The following is a 7,486-nucleotide window of genomic DNA, read 5'->3' on the forward strand; positions in this document are numbered from 1 at the left end:
AGCACAACACAATGGAAACAAGTCGCAACACAACAAAATTAGCACAACACAACGAAATTCCCACAACACGCCGGAAAAAAAGCCAAAACACAACAAAATTTGCAAAACAAAACGAAATTAGCACAACAAAACGGAAACAAGCCACAACAAAAAAATTAGCACAAAAAAAAATGAAAACAAGCCACAACACAATGAAATTAGCACAACAAAACGAAAACAAGTCACAACACAACAAAATTAGCACAACACAATGGAAACAAGTCACAACACAACAAAATGAGCACAATAAGCACAATAGAATGGAAACAAGCCGCAACACAACGTTAACAAGACATGCATCAATGGAATCAAGACACACATTAACAGAAACAAGCCGCAACACAACAAACTTAGTGCAACACAATTAAATAAGCACAACACAATAGAAACAAGCCACAAAACAGCGGAAACAAGTCACAACACAATGGAAATAAGCCACAACACAACGAAATTAGCACAACAAAACGAAAACAAGCCACAACACAACGAAATTAGTGCAACACGACAAAATGAGCACAACACAATGAAATTAGTCATATGCATTGTGTTGTGGCAATTTCATTGTGTTGTGGAGTTTTTGTTGTGTTGTGCACTACTGCTCCACCGTAGTGAATCCGCTTTGAAATGTGTATAAAAGGCTAAAAAAAGGCTGCATCATGACAAGCCAGGTTTTGCCATGTTTTATTATTTTTTATTATTTTATTAAATAATATTTATATATAATTAAATATTAAACGGCTGATTCATTCAGTAATGAAGTAAACTGCTCTCCTTATGAATGGGCCATTGGTTCACACGATTTGTTCAAAACGAGGATTCATTCACAAACTAAACACCGCTATTGCTCACAGACGCACAACAGTTTTGCAGTGGCCTTATAGGTAATATTTTCATTGGCAAAACTGAGCATATTGTGTTTAAAATATAACACAATATTAACTTCTTATTTACAGATCTGTTAATCACATTTGCACTCGTGCTCTTCGTGAAAAAATCAGCACTGGTGTTCTTGCTGCTGTGTGATAACACTTATCATATGATATAAGTATGAGACTCATACAGGGACATTTTTGCCCCAATATCTTGAATTTTAGGGCATACCTGCATTTGTGGAGTTGCTGATCATATTTGTCATCAGTCAACTGTATGGACTGTAAGATGACGTACTGGGGGCGGGTCCAGTGCGTTAACTGCGTTAAAATATTTAAATCGCGTTATTTTTTCATAACGAATTAATTAACATGTTAAACTGACAGCCCTAATTATATTATATTATATTATTAGTGCTGTCAAAATTAGCACATTAACATAGGAGATTAATTTTTTTAGTTTAACGGCGTTAAAATATTTAACACAGTTAACGCAGGGGCAGAGCTAGGGTTGGCCACCCCACTCACAACTGCTGCTTCTGACAAAAAATGCATTTATTTAGATGCAGAACGTCTTTACGACCACATCAAACAGGAGACTTTTCAGATGCGCACTCCACTTTGCCTCGAAACGGTGCAGGTAACGAGGAGCTTCAGCAGAACAACAGTGAACTGTGGTCAGATGAGATGTTGTCAGGCCATATGTCAGTAAAAATTAGTTTTCCTCTCCTGTCTGCCGCTATACTGTGCTCATAGAGCAAGCTCTTTAACTGCAAGCACAAATACGGAATACTGTAGCCTGTATCATTTCATATTAACGTGTAAATGAAATTACATGCATGCGTGTCAGATTCGTGTCATGTTCAGCAGCAGCAGCTCTTAAAGTAATAGCAGCCAAATAACCTAATAAATGACAAGCATGCGTGTCAGATCCGTGTCACGTTCAGCAGCGGCAGCTCTTAAAGTAGTAGCAGCCAAATAACCTAAAAAATGACAAGCATGCGTGTCAGATCCGTGTCACGTTCAGCAGCGGCAGCTCTTAAAGTAATAGCAGCCAAATAACCTAATAACCCAGCTGCTGTGATGTCTGTTCATCAAAGAACAAAAGAAAAGAGAGGAAATCAATAACTTTTGTAGCTTTAGAATACATCTATATTTAATTTAGAATTTAGTGTTTGATAACTTTATTCAATTTCTGTATATTTCCTACTTGCTGAAGGGCACAGGTGACATTTATAATAAAGGGTTTATGTGAAGATTGTTTTAAGTTCACTTAAACTAGAAGTTTATATCTGTTTAAATCTAATAAATGTTCAAATTTATAGCTCTCAATTATACTGTAATAGTCAATGGTTAAATATTAGGAGACATTAGTAGTATCGGCATCAGTCATACTTGCCTTCAGCACTGCCTGACAGCACTATATATCACTGACAGGTTGTCGGGTGTGCCGTAGAAAATTATCAAAAACTTCCTATCTCTATTATATTTAGTGCTATTGGTCATAGTTATGTCAGTTTGTGGATTTTACAAATATTTAATCAATGAAAAGCATTCAAAAGAGCTTGTGACTAAACCTCGTAACACCATTGGATCCTCAAATTGTCAGTCAAACCTCATAACTCCGCCTCCACGACACGCAGGTTGAAGACAGACGTCTACTTCTTCGCAATGCAAGGGTAAATAAAAAAACTGATGTTTGAATAAGTGTTTGAAGAGTGGAGAAGAGTCTAAGCTTTTGCCATCTAGTTGTAGCCAATACACTTTTGTATGTTTTAAATATCCCGTGCATAGCGGTTCATCTTTTATATCATGAGATTTTGGCCAAATGTATTAAACAACATGAAAAACTGAGCGCCCATATAGCTACAATACATTTTATAACCTGTAAATTGATGAAAGGTTATGTGATAATTTACTGCCTCACATTCGACCGTTTTAATGACACAAAACACAGATCTCTATCACTCGCTCGTCAAAAACCTTGTTAACTCTATTTGAGAATGATTTTCAGAAAAAAGTTAAGTGCAAGTGTCTGGTCATATATAAAGCCAAAATACCAACTCTGACGACACATTGTTTATATTGTTTATATATTACTGTTTTTGATTACATAAATTGAAATCTGAACACAATACTTCTTTCAAAAACATAAAAAAATCTTAATTATAATAAATAATTTGACATAATATGAATTATGAATAATTGCAGTATAAACAATTACACATAATGTAGTTTACACATAAAAAATTTTTTATTTTTCAATAAGAAGTCACTTAAGGTCTTCTTTCAGTATTTGTGTGTTTTATATATATATATATATATATATATATATTAAATTGTAAATATTAAAATATAAAATATATTGTTATTATAAATATATATGATTAAAATAATAATAAGTTTAATAAAAAATATTATTCAATAAGTGAATAAGAAGTGACACTTGTTCATTAGTTGTGTGTGGGAACTTGAAAACACTCCTTTGATCCTTCATCTTTCATCTTCACTGATCCGTCAGCTTGACGCTCATCAGCATGTTCAAACATTTGCAATCTATTAATAAACAAAACATGAAAACAGTGTCTGTGCATTTGCCAGTTCTACACCTGAGATCTTTATTGGTTAAAGTTTAGAGGATAGAGACATGAAAGAAGAAATGAAAAGTACATTTTATGCATGAAACCCATGTGTCCATATTCCAGCTACTCGCTCTGAGCCTAAAAACAAACTCTACGCAAGTACGTGAACACAAACGCTATGCAGTCATTTCCCCTCATCTTAACCCTGTGCTTTGGCAATGTGTTGGTCAAGCGTTCACGTGTGTGTTGAGTAGAGGATGTTTCTGGCCTGACTCTGTCTGTCTCTGGCCTGACTCTGTCTGTCTCTCTGCTTCTTTCTCAATGTCTGCGCTACTTGCCTTCACTCTTTCTTCATCTCTGTGTCTGTGATGCAGGTGTGGATTCAGAGGCCAGCGCTCTGACTCTGTGTTCAGAAGACTTCAGACAGGCTCTGGCAGGCCTTCAGCCGTCCGTCTCTGAGCAGCAGCTCAACAGATACAAGCTCATCCAGCAGAAATTCACCGCAAAATACCATCCCAAACACTCGCCCATCTGAAATCACGTAACTTCTGAAGTGTCCTAACCGGACCCGGTGTGATAAAGCTACTCTCATTGGCCCATATAACTAAATATATTTAACGTCAAATATCATCTGACTGGCTGTGATTGTGTCATGTTTGAGCACAGACGGATCGAACGACACAAGAAACGTGTTGCTTCACATCTGGTTAGGACCTGCTCATGTTTACTTTCTTATCCCGCAGGATCTCTTTGCATCTTCCTTTAATGGGTTTCATATTTAATGCCTGAATGGAAATCAGTCAGACTGAAAAAAACTAATGAGAAACTAGAAATGAGATTAAATATAATGAAAACTGATTTCTAACTAGCACTGCAAAAACTACAACTAAAAAAAACTTCAGCTAGACTGTGTGTGTGTGAGCGTGCGTGCGTGTGTGTGTGTGTGTGAGCGTGCGTGCGTGCGTGTGTGTGTGTGTGTGTGTGTGAGAGAGTGTGTGTGTGTGTGTGTGTGTGTGTGATGAAGGGCACTTAATTACAGTGTTTTTCATAAATGTGAAGTGAAATTAGTCTTACACAATATACACAATAGCACAAATCATCCTCAGGGGCTTTGATTTTTACATATTGGCACGCGTTGGTCACACTTTATACACTTTATATAGTTTTTGGATCATTTAATTCATAATTTGCTATGCAAATGTTATAAAGAGCTGATGTCAGTGGTTTGATTTATGCCTGTATATTTTTAGAAATGTTAATATATTTTCTGTTTTACAACTGTGCAATTACTACTTCATTACTATGTTATTACTACATATATGTAACAAAGGACAAATGGGACAACTTAATATAAAGTGTTACCTTGAAAAGAATCTTAAAATGCTCTGAAATTAAACGTATGTGATTCTTCAAACAAATCTGTGTGTCTGCTTTGACATAGTAGCTAGAGATAGAAGACAATATGAACACAAAAGACAGAATTGTTCAAAAAAGAAAATGGGTTTCAATCTGTGCAAGCGTATGTTTTGACTCATTGTGCTGTAGCTTGTTGGGTGAATCTCGAAAAATGTTAAGAGTCATATTTCACCTCAAAATCAGATGAAACAAGACAAGTTAGAATTTGAAAATATAATTTATAAAATAAAATATTTATAAAAACCATTTATAAAATATATGAATTATATTTTGCATAAAGAAAATTAAATTAAATTAAAATAATAAAAAATAATGTGTATTTATACTTGCTAGCTTTTGTTTTTATATAATGCGCCCAGACAGGCTGAATTTTATTATTGTACAATAATAATGAGAATGTAATGAGAATAACTATTGAGAAAAAAGAAAATCCTTTTAGTAATGATAATTTTGGGGTAAAATGTGTTAAAAACTCCTAATGGTCCTAAAATATGGTCATTTTCTTAATGCAAAATATAATTTCTTATTTTTACCATGGATTTTGTGTGATGTATGAGCCAGACTTGACATGCTTCATGAGATTCGCCTAACAATTATTAATCCAGTTTTTTATTAATAATTATGTGGACGTGTTCAATAAAAAACAATTCGTAATAAATTACGTCAAATAGCTGCTTGATTTTTTTTATGTATATATAAAAATACTCCATCATGTTTCTATGATCTTTTTTTGGGGGGGGGGGATTAAATGATAATGGGGCCACATAATGGTCCATTTGGATTGAGATAACTCTTATATATATATTTTTTTTTTTTCATTGGATATAGACATTTAAATGAATTATTTTACTCCTCAGGATACAGTAATGGACCATCAGCTGTCAGTCTGACGGCTCGACAGTATGAATAAACCACTGGTGTGCTGTTGGTTACTATCATGGCAATTATACGTTTTTCTTTATTTTTTCATAATTTTTCTTGTTCTTTTTCACCCACACACATCATTAGGAATCGAAAAATAAAAGTCCCTGAAATCCTGACCAGAGAACACAGGAAAGGAAAGCACTGTCAAGCAAAGGCAAGAGCAATAATGTGCTGTCACACGCTGTGTAGTGAACTGAAGCATGACAGAAGTGTATTTGAGAGAAAGATGAACAAATGTCACTGGGAGGCTTCGGATCTTAGTCGGGGGGTCTGGATCTTTGTGGAAGATCCCTCATTTTCACAGCAAACTCTGCGCCGCTTCTGCTTTGGCGATTAGTTCGTATGTTTGGCAGAGACGACTGAGATGCTTTCTCTGTTTCTGGGTCTGTGTTCATGTCGACGGCAGATGGAGCTTCTCTCTGTGTCAGCGACTCAAGTGAAATGCGGCATACGACTGCAGCTTCTGCAACGCAAAGGAATGCATGTAAGATTTCTGCTGAATAAGCAACTCATTATGTTATTTATTATATTTTGGTACCACTTTCCATGAATAGGGTACAAAAGATGGCTTGACAGTTCCACCACCAGAGGACCAGTGAATTTAATCATCAAGTCCAGGAGAACAAACCTAATATTATATGAGCTTTTTTTTGGGTCACACTTTAGTTTGGGGACCAGTTCTCATTATTCACTATTAACTGCGACTTTTGCTCCAATAAACTCCTAATTTGTTGCTTGTTAATAGTAAGGTAGTTGTTTAGTTTAAAATATGGTCATGCAGAATAAGGCATTAATATGTGCTTTGTAAGTGCTAATTAACAACCAATATGCTAGTATGCTAGCAATATGCTAATAAACAACTAGTTATTAGTGACAATTGGTGCCTACACCAAAAAAGTGTTACCAAAATGTGCTAATGTTGCCACCATGTTACCAAAATGTTAATGCTGCAGTCATGTTACCAAAATTTGCTAATGTTGAAACCATGTTACCAAAATTTTCTAATGTTCCATGTTAAAGGGGTGGTTCACTGTTTTTTTTCTAGGCTTGATTGTGTTTATGGGGTGCAGTCTAACATATGTTAATGCTTCGTTTAAAAATATATATATTTTTCACATACTTTTACCTTTATTCCACACCACTCTGTCCCTTCTCTGAGAAACGGGCTGATCTTTTCCTGTTTTTTTGAAGCCCCTCCCTCAGAAATAGGCGATGGGCTCTGATTGGTCAGCTGGCCCAGTGTGTTGTGATTGGCTAAACTGCCTCTAGTGCGCGTCTAAAAGTCCCGCCCCTCACCTCCGCGGCACGTGCTCCGGTTGTATTGTAAACAACGGCGTCGTTAATATCGCTTATCAGTTTGAGCCCGATTGAGAAGCAGAGGATATTATTGAAGAGGATCGTGCAGAACCTGTGCAAGCACGGCTTTTAATGGTAGGCCTATGTTTTTTGTTTGTTGTTGTCTCATACTTTTAGATACGCTGTTATCTTTTAATATACGGTTTTATCCTGATTAAAGCTTTAATACAGTACAGCAACCCATGCTTAATGCTTCTCATAGCTATGTGCAAATAAGAATATAATTGGAACAGTTCATTGTCCGAGCTGAGCTGAATGAGAGAGAGAGACATGCAGAGCATGTGCAGAGCAGGGGGACGC

This window comes from Sinocyclocheilus rhinocerous, unplaced genomic scaffold, assembly GCF_001515625.1.
Source record: "Sinocyclocheilus rhinocerous isolate Xijiao unplaced genomic scaffold, SAMN03320098_v1.1 scaffold2250, whole genome shotgun sequence".
Classification (NCBI taxonomy): domain Eukaryota; kingdom Metazoa; phylum Chordata; class Actinopteri; order Cypriniformes; family Cyprinidae; genus Sinocyclocheilus; species Sinocyclocheilus rhinocerous.